We start from the raw sequence: 15,535 nt of genomic DNA on the forward strand, positions 1-15,535 counted from the left end.
TATATGTATGGAAGATCCCAGTTCCATGACTACTTTCTGAAAATAAAGCTCTTCTGTACAGTCTTCAGCTCTGTTAATTAAGAACTCTGTTCGTTAAGAACTGATGGTTTCAAAATATTTTAAACAATAATTTTTTTCACATTAAAATCTTGCTGATTGTATAAGTCTTTAACTACATAAGTACTGGTTCCTAAAATGTTCAGATTTTTGTCCATTTTGTCATATTACATGTAGAATCTTAAAAAAATTCATGAAGGGTAATGAAATGACCTTCCAGGAGGCTTGTCGCAGTTTAAAAATAGCACACTCTACTGGTTAATTGCAATTGGTCAATTGTAAGTATCACAAAGGAATTTATTATTGAACAGTATTATGTTCACTGTTGGTGTATTAACTAGATTAATTATATTTGGCAGCCACAGTTAGCCTTACATCTTTAAAACACTTTATAAAGAATAATCAATCTTTGCAAAATGATGTAAGAGATCTAAATGAGACTGAAAATGTGCTTTCTGGGAGTGATTTCTTTGTGTAGGACAGATCAGGTATTGTACAATACTAAAATAAAAAAAAATTATATTGAAACTTTCTGTCATCCTTTTTGACAGCGTTTATGCATATTTTTTTTATAAAAGCCTTAATAGTTTATTATATGGTATATTAATTCCTTATGTGTAGAAGATATCTGTGTACTGTTGAAATGTTAGCATGGAGAAATGTAAAAAGACTGAATGAAAAGCACTATAAATGAAGGATTCAGAAGATATCCATAAGCCTATGAAACATCATAGAATAGCATGTATAACTGTATTTCGACCAGTGGAAGCATGGTGAATTAATGTTTCAATGAACTTCAATTTCTGCCTTTTAGTTTCTAATAAATTTATATGAAATTATTTGAAACATGCTTTTATGTTAGGATAAGTTGCACTAGTGGCTACAAGTAAAAACTTTAAACATCCTGGATTAATTATAGGAAGCCTACATACCAAGATTTCATGTCACTGGATTTACCATCAAAAATTCCATTTGGGTCTATTACAGTGCACCAGCTCTCAGTTTAGAAATCTTCAATTAAACACAACTTTGCTTCTTGACATCTGGGAAAAAAGTGAATTTTATTCTATATGTTTATTCTACAATGACTACATGCCTACTTATTTTAAATAGGTATTGCTATAACAGTAACTGTAAAATAAGTTTGAAAATTTCCTGTGAACTTTATTGCTTGTGTATCTAGAGATGTTTTCAGGTTTTCAGATGTTTTCAAATTTTTGTTCCATATAAGAAATAATATAAAACGAAGTTCAGTGGTGAGCTCTCTAAAGAATAAGCAAAAAAGAGGTACCTGCTGCTCAAATAATGAAACTGGGAGTTTCATGTCCCTTTCTGATTATTGCTTTCTAAGGACTAGACTGAGAAGAGGAGCAGGTGATCCTGGGTTTAGTTAGCATTCTCTTCCATACAGATGTCACAGTTTCTGCTTAGATGAATTCTACACCTATCTCCTTCTTGAAGTAGCAACGAGCAATTTTATGTCGGATATGATTTCTGCAGTAATTTAATATGGCATGTTCCAATGAAAAAAAAATAAAATCAAATCTGGGTTTCAGTGTTACTAACATAGTCAATCAGCCTGATTTTTCCAACTGTTGAGCTTTCCAAATTCTTATCCATTCAGTGGAGCTGCTCTCTGTCCAGCCCTTTAGAGGACAATTTCAATGTTCATTCTTAATTTAGGTAATTCTGTTATTCTCCTAGTCTTGACAAATATTAGTTTGTCCTTCACTTTTGGGCCAAACTAATCAAAACTCCTATTCAATTTTTTAGTGAGAAAGTATTGCACCATGGCCTTTTAAGTGATCAAACAACAGCCAGAAAAAAAAAACCCTTAATTTTTCAAGTAGTCTAAGTTTTACTTTTAGAGTTTAAACATTGATTTAAATGAGTGTTTAGAACCGTTTTTACCAAGCATTTTGCAACTCAACCTCACTTGAAAAAATTGGAAATTTTCCGATGTTATAAGTAGTAAACTTGTGATCATAATAACAGAGATCTATAAAATAATATAAAAGATTTGTTTCACCCCTGTAAAGTGAAAGGTATGAAATCTTTTTTCCACCGAGTATTTTGTAGAAAGTGATAGTTCTCTGGATGAACTGGCAGTGAAGTGTATTAATAAATTGGAGAAAATAGTAAAGCAACAATTTTCTATTTATTTCAGTATTGGAATAAGCTTAAACTTAGAACCTGACAAAGTATTGTGAGAAGATATAAAATACTCAGATGTTTGCATCAGGCTTTAGTTGTAATGATATATTGCATTTTGGTAACAGGTTTATTTAGTTGGCAACATAAAGCAGTGTTTTTTGAAGAAGTCATTCAGTAGCTTTTCAGTTTTAGCTTAGTATTGCAGTAGGAAACTAAGTCACATATCATACTTCTGTCTTATATGTTGTATTTTAAAGATCACGTCCACAATGAGTTATCTGCCTAATTCACACAAAAAATACCTTGGGCATGTACTACTGTTTCATTATTTTATCATGCAAATCCTGAGGGCACTAAGAAGTTATGTGTATAACTTCACTGTCATTCTGTAGGGAGTGGTGAGATGGTGCTGTCCCCAGTTACCTACATTAACTGAGAGAGAATATTTGAGAAGGTAAAGATATCCGACTTTAAGGACAATGTCATTTACTCAGAAAAATCACTGTGTGGCCTATGATTACTAATAACATCTGTTCTGTTCCTTCATACACACAAGCTTTCAAGCTATAGAGAGAAAATATCAGAGTCTTCTCAGAACACTCCAGAAAATACATGTTATGGGAATCATTTTCTCAGAAAAAAAAATTTGGGATTTATTCAGATGGGCATTTTTATTCCATTTAATTACCAAAAATTATCTGCCCAGTTTTGAAAATAGGGAACATCAGCAAAACAGACTTTGAAAGCATGCTCTCTTTCTTCTCTATTTTAGTAAATTTATCCCATATTCAACTTTATTGGAGAATTTCATGCGAAGGCACACATAAGTAAGAGCTTTCAAAACTTGATTTAAGAAGAATGATGGTTATTTATCAGAATACCAGGAAATAATAGTGTTCTGGTAACTTTAATTAAAAGTAAGCCTGCGAAATGTATATTAAGGGGAAAATAACTTTAAAATGTATCTTTTTTCTTGATGAATCTTCTAATCTTTTAGATTTTGTCTACATTTATTACTGAGACATTTTTTTAATATCTGTATTTTTGGATAAATAGCGAAAGCAGTGCAGTCACTATGGCCCAAACATAGCATTACAGCTAAGTGTTTATACTTCAAGCAGTGCTACCTTGGCTTTCCATAATGCTAACAAGTTTCCATGTTTCTCATGGGTTATGTTGGCAAAATACCATAAAACCAATTTATGTCATGAGAGCTTTCCAAATTTCCTAAGTGTTAATTAGTGACCAGAGGCCGTGACTTTAGAGACCTAATTTTCTGAGTGGACCTCTTGATGTCTGCCTTTGTACCAGTGATATATTCCTTTTTTTCAGTCATCAGATGCAAGAAAAAGAATCAAATGTCAAAGAGGTGTCTTACGTTTGCAGCAATAATTTAATTCTCAATTTCCCTGGCTAGATCTAAAATCTAGTATGTAAATATAGGATATAGTGCAATGCCTTGCCATCAGTCTTCACGGATAATGGGGAACCAGGCCTAGATTCAACTGATCCTGCAAAGACATCAAATATATGTCTGACTTAAAGTGTATGGGTCCCATCGCATTTCACCATCTCATTTGACTTAAATAATTTGCAAAATGGAGGGATTTCTCTGAAGATTATTTCAATAAACTGACGAGAGACAAGTCTGTAGTCTCTTGTACCTGAAGTTGTTGCCTGTTTCAGAGATAATCAATTTAGGAGTCTGTTCTTCAAAAACATTGGGAGCATATAGGAAAAAGGTGTGTTTTTATGTATTGTGTGCTTCCTAAAAGCTGCAGTTTCTAAGCATTATACTTCTAGCAGGCTGAGGTATATTGTGAGGGAAGAGTTCAATTTCTCACAAATATATTTGAGGAAATAATCAGTGAGGCTTCAGACCTCCTCAGTTTGCTCACAATCACACAGTTAGTGGTTAACACCATGGATGGCATGGGGTATTCAGTATTTTTAGTGATGTAAATGCAGTAGGATTTGGACTTCAAACTTTAGAAAAAGCTGCTATAATCTCATGCAAATTTGTACTTCAGTCTGCAAATCAGAGAGGTTTGCTACTTAAATTGTCACATGTTTGCTCTTTATTGTACTCCTTTAAATAATAAATTAAAAAGAAACTAAGAATGGCTTTGTATACAGGGAATATTGGCCCATACTCATCTTATAAATCTCATTAAGTACTTCATAATCAGCTTATTATTCTGCTTCTGTTAAGAACGTTTTAGTCCACTTCTGTATGGAATGAATAATAATTTCCCTCTGTTTTCTACTTATTTTAGGACTGTAAAATGTTTGAGATAAAGATCTTGTCTTTTCTATGTTTCTCAGTAACCCTAAGTATCTGTGGTTCTATGTAGTTATAAAATACTATTCCACTATTAAGTAATTTTCCATAACTACATCCCAGCTACATAGGCACACACAATTTTTCATTCAGCAATATATATTAGAACAACTTCTGTATACTGTTCCTAGGACAGTGAGAAACTCTTAATACTATATAAAGTCTAGGGTTTTTTTCCTATTATTGCAGCTGGGAAACAGAACTGTTACCTGAATTAGCTTCCCTTTGGGCACTCAGCAATTTAAATTATGTGTTAATTCTTAAACAGCTTTTACTTAAGAAGTTGACTCTGGCTTCAATGTTTTTTCAATTATGAGTTTTAGTTCTTGTACTCTAATTCAATTCACAAATATATGTATCTTTGTCAGAATACAAGTTGTCACTTAATGCTAGAATTTGCCAGACATAGAATACTCAATTATACATTATGTTTTGTCCACATCTGTCAAAATGGAAAAAAAAAGAATTTGTGTACCAAAGGTAGTTATCATGATGACTCCTGTCTAAAGCATTATTTATTAGTACATGTGTGTAAGCTAGGTGGATAGCATCATATATTTGTGCATGAAACGTGATCTGTGGACCCTTGGATGTTTTTGGACTGGTTCTAGAGACATATGAGAAAGGCAAATAGAAAAAAACAAAGTGTCAGCTTGCATAAATTAGCTCTCTGGGATCTGTACATCTGCTGGTAGATGCAGGGGAATTACAGTTTGATGAACTGAAAATAATACTGGACATGAAAAGGAAGGTGTTCCACAGAGGCAAAAATAATGTGTTGGGTGAATATTTCCTGGAATCGGTACCAGAAATTATGATGAGAAACTTAAAACTTCTCATGTTTGTGTTGCAAAAAATCCATCTGTAAAATATGGTAAGGACTGAATAGTCTGACAAGATAAATATAATCAATTTCTTGACCAGTATTCAATGAATCAACAGAAAGCAGAAGGTGCATAGTGTTAATAAGGAAAATTACTTTAAGAATCAGGACAGGCATGATAAATAATAGAAAAAAGGTATTTAAATCTAAATTGCTACAATTTATCTGGCAGCAAATCTCAGGCAATAATGCTCTTAAATTAAGGGGACAGGATGATCTTTGTTCAAGAACTTTGAAAGAACTGGTACAGGAAATCTCACTCTTATAGTAGGAATTGTTAATAAGATTATAAAATCAGGAACAGAATAATATTAAACGTGTTACTTGTATTTTAAGAGATCAGAAGTGATCTAGACAGGTACACTGCCTTTTTCATTTAAGAAAGAAAAAGAAAGAAATTCTTGAAGACCAGAGTTACTAGTCATCAAGACAAATATAAAACTGGATAAAATTTTTATGTGTTTACTAAATTAATTTGCTCTCTGCAATCTTATTTTCCAGACAAAATAGTAGGTGGACTCATAGAGGTGATCTCTGCTATGATGTTACTTGGGAAATTGCTATTTAAAATAGAAAACATGAGTATAAGTAAAGAATTCTAAGGCAGATTAGGAGGTAGTAACAGAAGAAATAAAGGACTTTTAGAAGGTAAATATTATTTCCTAAGTAAAATGCTACTAGAGTTCAAATATTTCACTTAGTACTTTTATTCATGGAGAGCACTAGTGATGTTTTCATATGACTCAGTGTTAGGAAACTACCACCATAGAGAAGAATCAGATTACAGGATCTTGCAGTGGTTCAGGAGGAGGGAGTGTAAAGTTTACAGATTTGACATCCTGAAATTTTTTGGAACTATGAAAGATAACAGAAAGTCTATTGATGACAATGAGCATAGGCTGACCACAAGTGAAAGGCAAGTTCAGTGACTCAACACTACTTATATTACTTTCATAATTGCTAACCTTTTTTATGACATACGCTCAATGTTGAAATGATTTGATTTTGCAAGGCCTGAAGGTTTTGACATAATACATTTATTGATGACTAAGTTACAAACAGGCAGAAATTATTTGCTCATAAATAAAATTAGGAGCAACAAAACCAAGGCAAATCAGGACAAATCAAAAAGATTTTCATTCATTAGTGCACATTACCTCTCAAATATCCAACTTCATATTCCGATTTCAAAAAGAAATTATAGTAGTGTCTGTCATTTTTGGTTTTTTTCCTCAGAAAATTTATAACGAAGGTTTCAATTTGATAGAAAGCTGGAACATCTAGGTTATTTATTATGAAAATAACATATTGCAAAATTCATTAAGGTATCTGAAGAAGTTTTAAGGATCTTCACACAGGAAATACTAGTTTTCATTCCTTAAAAGGAAAAGAATTGCAGTATGTCTATTTCCCTCTCAAAAATAGCAAGCAATATTTTTGATGAATAAACAGCTCCAGACAAAACAGAAATCTTCTCATTAATGATTCTAATGGGTCATCTACAACTTAGATCTTTAAGAACTTTTTTTGAGATTATTAAGAAGATTATTCAAATGTCTAAACCATATTATAAATCATAATTTGAAATTTAGTTGATTGAACTGTTTATTTGACATCAGAAAAGCACACTTGATAGAAAAATAAGATATATTAGGAGAAATGAAATTTCAGAAAAAAAACCCCCAAAGTCCTGCATTCTACATGTGCCCATTCTACTTCTTTTCCTTCCCCATCCAAGAAAAGAAACTATCTAGATAGGAAAGTGTCAAAAAAAGTATGTCTAAGTAACATTCCACAAGAATTGTCAAGAAAAGTAATTTTGCTCAGTTTCTTTTTGTAAATCATAACTGAATTGTTCAATTAAGATAATTATCATGTCTTTTACAAAATCTATTTGTATTTATTTCAGAATAACATATGATGCTTGGTAATATAGGAAGAAGCCATCTTCACTAAGCTAATATTCAACCAAGTAGTGAATGCAATGCAAACATTACCAGATAGGGTAAAAAAAAAATCAAACAAAAAGTATTACCAAGTAAAGTTTCATCCTACCTTGTCATTTAAGATTCAAGTATTCTGAACAGTGTTCTATTTGAAATACAGTTGACCAAAAATAATGCACAATAATCTTCATATTACAGAACAGGTCATGACTATTTGCTGGAAGTGTATCTACTCTGAATTCAGTTTGCTACCACTATATAAATAAAAAAACTGTCATCATTTTCTCATTGTTTCCATTCTACAGTTGTGAAAACATACTATTTGTTTTCTTGAATTATTGGTGCCAAACTGTCCATGGCATACCTAATATTTTCACTGAGGTAAAATTTTAGAATTTTTGGTTACCGGAGGTCACTTCCTGTTTCACAGCAGATATACATCCAAACTGTGAGTGTGTTACCATATTCCACAGAAGTAACATGACTCCTTACAGAGAGCTCAAGCTCTGCTTCTGACCAAAAATAAGATAGCTAGAACATAGCTATCAAAATAACTTGATAAACATGAGTCTAAACTGTGACTCATTTTAATATGTTAAGTCTGTATTCTGTCAGCAAACTAGAATAGTTGCTTTTCTTGCTTTTCTTAAGGCAAAGAAGATTCATTAGTCAGTCAGTGGATGGGGAAAAGGGTACAATCAGAAAAGAGAGAACAATAATCTGCAGTTCTTACTTACATTTCTCTTGCATAAATGTAAAGTTTCTGTTTATATTTCTGGAATGATCTTTAAGGCATCCGAACCCTCTCTTATCCAATAGGTAAGTGTCGCGGGTTCGGTTTGTAACCGGGCAGAAACACCAATTTTAGTGTAGTGGTTTGGTCCAAAATACTCATTACTGTTTATCTGCTGTGAGATAAGAATTAGGAGAAATGCAAAGCAGGCACCAAACTTGAAAGACTATAAAGAAGTTTATTAACAGACCTAAAAGAAGAAAAAAAAATTATACCATACCTTCAGAACTCTCCTCCTCCCCCCACCTTCCTCCCTTCTCCCACTGACAATGTGAAAAGACAACCCTTAAGATGTTCAGTCTGTTTACCACTTCCATAACAACCTTGTTCAGTCCATTTAGAAAGAGAAGTCTCTTCTTGCTCATGCTATGAAAACATTATCACAACGAGACAGCCGCCCACTTCCAAATATTGTTCAGTCCATTTAGGAAGAGGAGTCTCTCTGCCTGCGTGTGAGTCCTTTCCCCCGACTTGCAGCTTTTCCCGCAACTGCTTTCGAGGGTCCACTCTTGAAGTTTTTTGGGGTACAATTTTAAGGTCGAGCCGTTCAGAAACAAAAACAGAGGCCCTTCTCCTTCCCTGGGAGCAAAGGGTCTTCATCATCTTCATCTTTAGGACTATCTCTGGGAGCATCTCTAGGAACTGAGGTTTTCTCCTTTCCCATTTGGAGCAAAAGTCCTCATCTGGTTCATCTCTAGGGACTGAGGTTTTCTCCTTTCCCGTTTGGAGCAAAAGTCCTCATCTGGTTCATCTCTCCCTGTCCAAACTTCTCATGAAATTACAGCTGCGTCAGCATCTGCCTATCTCAACGCAGGTGCTTCTGCTCACGAGTTGAACACTCCACCCCCCATATCTTCATGAAATTACAACAGGATACTCTGATATATCATAGCTTCACAAGAGAATTTCAGCTTTAAGCATCTCCTCTCTCTCTTCCCTCAGGTTTTCAGCTCTTCACAGCAATAAAAAGGGTTAATCTCACCTCGGCCTTGCAGCTTTGCAGCTGGAATGTTGAATTTTTCTTATCGCAGTGGAGAGGGGGGAGAGCCGAGCCGCTCCGGCTGCCCACGGCAAGGCAGTGGGGGGGTTCCATGGCTGGAACAGGTCCATGGCTTCAGGATGGCCGTGGCCCGGCCCGGCCTGGCCCGAGCAGGGCCTGGCCGGGCCCACTGGGCCCTGCTCGGGCCCTGCAGCCACCTGTCCCAGCGCCGGAAACGAGAGAGAGCTTGGAGGGGGAGTTTGCCTATTCTTAAATGTGGATCACAGAGGTTGTCACAACTTTAAGTGGCTTAGAGAATTGTCCATATCCAAACTGGCCAGCTGATAGGTTCTATCAGTTCCCAGAGGAAACTGTAAGCACCCCTTAGCAAGGACGTCCCTTCCGGGACTATGCTTGCTAACCTATGACAGTAAGTTATGAGTCTTTGAGCAAAACCAGTGGTGCTTAATCTAGGGAGGCATGTTGCTATGAAGGACAGTTGTTTTTCTTCAGGTATCACCAATCAGTAGTATTCAGGACAGTAAGATTATTTCTCTTCAAATGAGATCAAAAGGTAGTTTAATCTCCCTGAGACACCCTGGCATTGTCCACACCACTCCTTCTATGCCAGTTTAAATCTATGCAGCCTTAAGGATCTTTTTATATCAGTTATAAGACATAAATGGCACAATAAATGTATAACAACAACTGATGTTTACCAAGTGAAATGAGGAACAATAATTGTTTTTTGTACAACTGAGGAGATTTTACATTTTAAAATGAGATTACCTGAAAAAATCTCTTGCTCTAATTGAAAGGAAAAGAGACACAGAACAAGCTAAGAATTTAATAGAAGACATATAAAATATTCATTTTTCAAAGTTTTTGACCTGAAGATTTGTTGGACTTCAAAAAGGGATGGGGCTTGGATGGAGGATGTTCTGCTCAAATTACATTTATAGTTCAGCACATCATTTTCAGAACAAAAATATACTTGATAACTAAGCTCTTTTTGTTCTTAAGGGATGGCTGCAAGCTCTTAGCAACATTACCTAATTCATGATTGTTGTTCAAAAGTGAACTACATGTTGTTTGAAGTTTTCTCTTTTAGTAGTCATTTCAATGAGATAATTATGACTTTAAGCTCTCAAGCCCTCAGGGCAAGTTATGTGGTGTGGGTTATTTCCCCACTGCATAGCACTCATTTAGACCTCTCTGGGTACAGGAAACAAATTCTCTGTCTTTTTCAGTTCAAAGTCTTTGAAATCATGTGAGACTCCGTCAGAGCCCACTGGGATGATATTTCTATAGCATGACACCAAACGCATGTGGCTTGTCTTATGATTTGTCATGAAAATATCTGAGGGTGGAAGGTCTGTAGGGATGTAACAAGACTGTACAGGAAGAATAGAGACAAACTACTGTTATCTGGACTGCTTGTACCAAGTGCTTCTAAGTTCCACAGGCTTTTCTTTCTGAAGATCTAGTTAACCTTCTCCAGAAGGGGGTCCAATACAGAGCTAATTTCCTCACAGGGTAGATGGCAGATAAAGCACACAGGACAAAATCCTGTTTCTTGTCTTGACATACACTCATGTAACACTTGCTGGTGAGCAAAGAAGTCTAAAATGCGTTAAGGCACTTACTGGGTTTATCTGCTCACTCTGATGAGGATTCTGATGAGAAAAATTTGTGCCTTTACTTTCTATGCTATTATTACTGAAGATAACTTGTGGGGACCTAAAAAGTTGTGTGACTAAAGACCTATCATTTGGATGATTTCCTTCAACTCTGTGCAGTGGGACACATTTCTTACCATTTCATTAACCATGCTGATATTTTAATCTATGTGGTTTTCATTGAAAATTTATAAATAATGATGACATCCAAACACTCGGAATATAGAAATTAATCCTAAATATGGGGAATCATCACACCCATCAGTTATATTTCCATAATATTGCAGATTAATACCTATTAGGATTTAGATGACTGCTATTTTTTTTTCAGTTCTTTCCTTCTGTTTTCAATAATCTGTTTTTGTTTTTTTTTTTTCTTAATAATGCAGGCAAAAATGCTATCCTTTTTTTTTTTTTTTTTAGTGAGAATTTTTATTTCAGCCTTCTTCCCAAAGCTTGAAATTACTTTCTGCACTGGTCATATATGTTAGCAACTTATTTCTTGCATGCACTGTAGTTGATCTCCAGAAACTCTCCTTGTTAGTGGTAGCATATTTCAGGCTCCACAACCATTCGTTACTTGGAGGCCATTTTGAAACTTTTTATGCAATTAAAAAGTTTGATGAGGTTTTTTTATTGATACTTGTCCAGAGTCTACTGGTTTAAGTCACCAGCTCATCCTGCATAGTCTCAAAAAATCTGGCATTGGTCATTATTACTATTTAACAATGACACTGATGAAATTGCTGTGTACTCATATAAGGAGATGACTTTTCAGCATTGCTTTAAGTATTAGCTTTACCTTTCCAGATACGTGTATTGCCCTGTGTACTATTGTATTTTAAACAAAATATTTAATCCAATTATTTTTGTTTGCCCTCCACTTGTAAAAATTAAAAGATGCAGTAAATTATCTTTGGAAAATCTGCACTCAATCTAGGCATACAAATGTTAGTTCTATATGTGCCTGGAGCAGTTTTCTTCTCGTGACTTGTATGTCTGTATCATGTATTTTCATTGATTTTGTTGAGTTTTATATTAAAATCTAATACTGGTAGAACAACAGTTCTTATCTTTTTTAGTACTATCATCATTTAGAAAGGTCTGAAGTGATGGGACAAGGGATACAAGGTTTTAAAATAAAAGAGTGTTGATTCAGAATAGGTGTAAGAAAGAAATTTTTTACAATGAGTGTGAAATACTGGAACAGATTCCCCAGATAGCTGGTAGATGACCCATCCCTGGGAACATTCAAGGTCAGGTTGGTCAGGGCTCTAAAAAACCTGATCTAGTTGCAGATGTCCCTGTCATTGCAGGGCGTTTGGACTAAATGACCTTTAAAAGTGCCTTCCAACCCAAACCATTCTATACATGCTAATGGCCAGAAATGTCACAAGGCAAACTCTTCCTCTGGTGTCTGCTAGTGCATTTGCATCTAAGAGGGGAGCAAAGAAAATACTCTAGAGGACTTCAGTTTAACACAGACCTTAGTCAATTTTTAAGTGAATTTTCTGGTATGGCTAGTAATTGAAAAGCTGAGTGCTGTGGGAGGAAGACTACCTGGAAATGGAGAAGCAAATAATCCTCTCTTTGGTTCTCCTTCCCCAAAAGAACAGAATGGAAAGGTGTTAGCACTTTCGCAATGTTAACAGGCTGATTTAAAAAAGGTTTATAGGATATATTCTTTACTCCTCCGTCTTTAGATGTTTCACTGGGCAATAAGAAATGAAAGATTCTCAAGACTATTAAGAGGGAGAAAGAGGATAGATCCTCATTCTGTAGTCCAATGCAAATATTTATTGGAAATGAGAAGTGCTTCCAAAAATCTGGTTCCTGCTACAAACATACTTTGTCCTAATTCATTTTAGTGGAAAATACTCAAGAAGACTTTGTATAAGGACTGGAGTCTAGGGTTCCTCCGCTTCAGAGAAGAGTCATAATCACTTGTAACTTCTGTTTGTGTCTCTGTCATTCTCCCTCCAATTTCTTTATGCCTAGTCTAGATTCTGCACAAATGGGGAAGATAGACTGCACTGTTGTATAATCTAAATTCTGCTGGTCAGAGCACTGTTCTGGTAACCAAGGAATCAAACGAAAATCTGCTTCAAATTGCTGCCTTTTTATTTTATTTTATTTATTTATTTATTTATTTTATTTTTTTTTTTTTTAATGCAAAGTGGTTGGCAAGTTATTATGGGCTTGAACAGGAAGAATTTCACACGTCAACCTATTTTACTGGTTAAAGTCTCTAGTTTAATTTATCCCTGCCCTGGAAAGCCCATATATTTTGCATTCCAGTTTGCTGGTGAGTTCTTTAACTGGTTTGTAATACTGTATAGTAACTTTGTATACGCCCACACTCCTTCTGCAACTCTGCTTCTGAATGAAATTAGCTGAGTCAATGGGTGCTAGGCTTTGTGCTGAACTTAACACTAAAGACAAACAGAGAAATTGTAACACATATGCAGAATAGACTCATTCTGAGATTTAAAATGTGGTGAGTGACAGGTCAGTGCTGAGAAGCTATTCTCAAGATAGTACAAGTCATTATGTAAGTCTAGTGTTGAAAATGTCAGTGCCTGTGAGTGATCTGGCAAGTATGCAGTGAGATAACTGCAATATGAAATAGTAATGATGGTGCAGATTTGTGTAGCATTTGGTGCAGTTAATATTTCATAATAAGCTTATCTACCTTAGAGAAAGCAGTCGACAACTGGAATAGTTGTGATTTTTTTTTCATATTCAGATTAATCATGCGATGTTGTAGCTTTCAGAGTTTTGTTCATATTCTCTTCAAATGTCGCTAGTATAAACTCCCAAACCAACTGGGATGTGTGTGATAGGGGTGCTTTTTACATAAAGCATGAACATAACATAGTTATAACAGCTTACCTGGTCCCTTTGAAGTCATACCGAATATTTATCTTTACTGAATGATTATCTATTTTGTTTTGTAGCATCTTAGTAAAAAATGCTAATTTTCATTCTCTTTATTTATAACTCTCAGAATCTGCTTTCTATCATGGTTGTACTTAAATGACAAAAAAACCCCAAATCCTCACCTTCTGTATAGACTAGAAGAACATAAATGATGCTAGAGCCCCTTAAAATTTTGTAATTGGTTGTACTTTTGTGCTGTAAGGCTTCAATTAAGTAGTATACAAATATTCAGTAATAAAAAATGTGTGTGGCAGTACAGGCTCCCTTTTTATTACTGAATTGAAATAAATGCCATTTCACTGTCAATACATTGTGACATTCAAGTACTTTAATATTTTATTCTTTCTTCAGAGTGGCATCAACTCTACTAGGGCTAATTTGGGGTATTGTAGAATAGAGTTGTGACAAGCAACATAACTGATCTTAAGGAAATAGGATCTATACAAATGTGACGTGCAATAGCTTATCATGTTACTCCCAAGTTCACCCACACCCTAATGAAATACAAAGTCTTATCACACGTTTTAATGTCATTGAAGTTGCAGCTGGCTTCCATACTGCAGGATTTCCTGTCCAAAAGGGCAAGGGGTCGTTAGAAGTTTAAGAAGTCTTAGTACGGTGTAAACCACGTAAGAAGAATGGCAAGCAAACAATGTATGCCCTGGTTATGCTTAAGTATAAAAGTCCAGAAATCTTTTACGTCTCAGTACAGATGAACGTGGTGAACTCTGCTTCCTGAGCGTCTCTTTTCCTGCAGATTTTTGCACTTCCATGCAAAATTTTCAGTGCTTTTTTGTCACCCGGGAGGCACAGGCCGTCCTAAGGAAGGCTCTCCCGCTAGTGCCCCGTCCTTCCGTTCCCTCCCGGGGGGGTGGGAGCGGCAGGGCAGGTTGCGCGGTGCCGAGAGAACCCACCTAGAGGGCCCCCTTGACGCCAGCACAGCCTCTGCCAGGCAGAGCCCTCTCCGCAGCCGAGCCCAGTCTGCTGCAGGACCAGTGCCACGCAGCCCGACACTGTCCGGGGCTGCCGCGGCTGCTGCTGCTGCTGCTGGGCGAGACCAGCAGCTCGAGGGCAGGCTGGAAATTCTGGTCCGGGAAAGGGAAGTGTGAGCCTGTTGACTCTGCATTGCTTCAAAATAGATGCCGTCTCTGTAGCCTGGGCTTAAGAATCTTCCCGAGGATATTTGCCAGAGCGTAAGGAGTGATAACTACTGTCTGGGAGCTGAATTGGGAAAAAAGGACAGCAGAGAAAGAATGCTTAGGTAACACGGGACTTATAGCTTTGCTTTCGTTTTGCAACGTACAGATTGATGCACGTGGGCTTATGTACAGTATAATATCAAAACAGAACTAGATTCTGCAGTGAGAGCCAATAGCTTAGTCATTTCACTTAAAGGGAGCAGGCAGCCTTATTACGGGGTTAGATAGCAAAAATGAATTTGATTATGACATGATCATATCCCTTGACAGTATCTAACTGTAGTCCTGTCCTATGGAGTGGAAAAAGCATACTTCCTTCCTTCTTTATTAGCTGAAGAAACAAAGTCACAGTACCAAATTCAGAAAGAAGTTTGGGGTTGCTGTGCAAGGCTATTAAACCTCCTCCTGTTCCCCAGGCTCGTAAGAAAGGAAAACTGCATTAAATTGATCATTGATGAATATGTGTCTAAGAAAGAAGAAAAAGCAGTATTCATTTCTGAACATGGCAAAGCAATCTGAAGTTACACATCTCTCCCTAAACACTGATTTGGCACAGATGGCAAG

At 35.9% G+C, this 15,535-nt stretch overlaps 1 protein-coding gene across 2 annotated transcripts in view; it reads left to right on the forward strand.

Moving 5' to 3' along the window:
* Positions 1-15,535, forward strand: part of PDE4D (phosphodiesterase 4D) — a 369,025-nt gene that overhangs the window by 98,398 nt on the left and 255,092 nt on the right. The window contains exon 1 of one of the 2 annotated variants that reach the window (XM_039566803.1): positions 14,661-15,033. The exons of the other annotated variant lie outside the window; for it this stretch is intronic. The gene's annotated coding sequence lies outside the window, so the exon portion shown is untranslated. Of the gene's footprint in view, positions 1-14,660; positions 15,034-15,535 lie in introns of those variants that run through there. 2 annotated transcript variants of the gene reach the window in all.

The sequence above is a fragment of the Corvus cornix genome, chromosome Z, assembly GCF_000738735.6.
Source record: "Corvus cornix cornix isolate S_Up_H32 chromosome Z, ASM73873v5, whole genome shotgun sequence".
In the NCBI taxonomy this organism is placed as follows: Eukaryota; Metazoa; Chordata; class Aves; order Passeriformes; family Corvidae; genus Corvus; species Corvus cornix.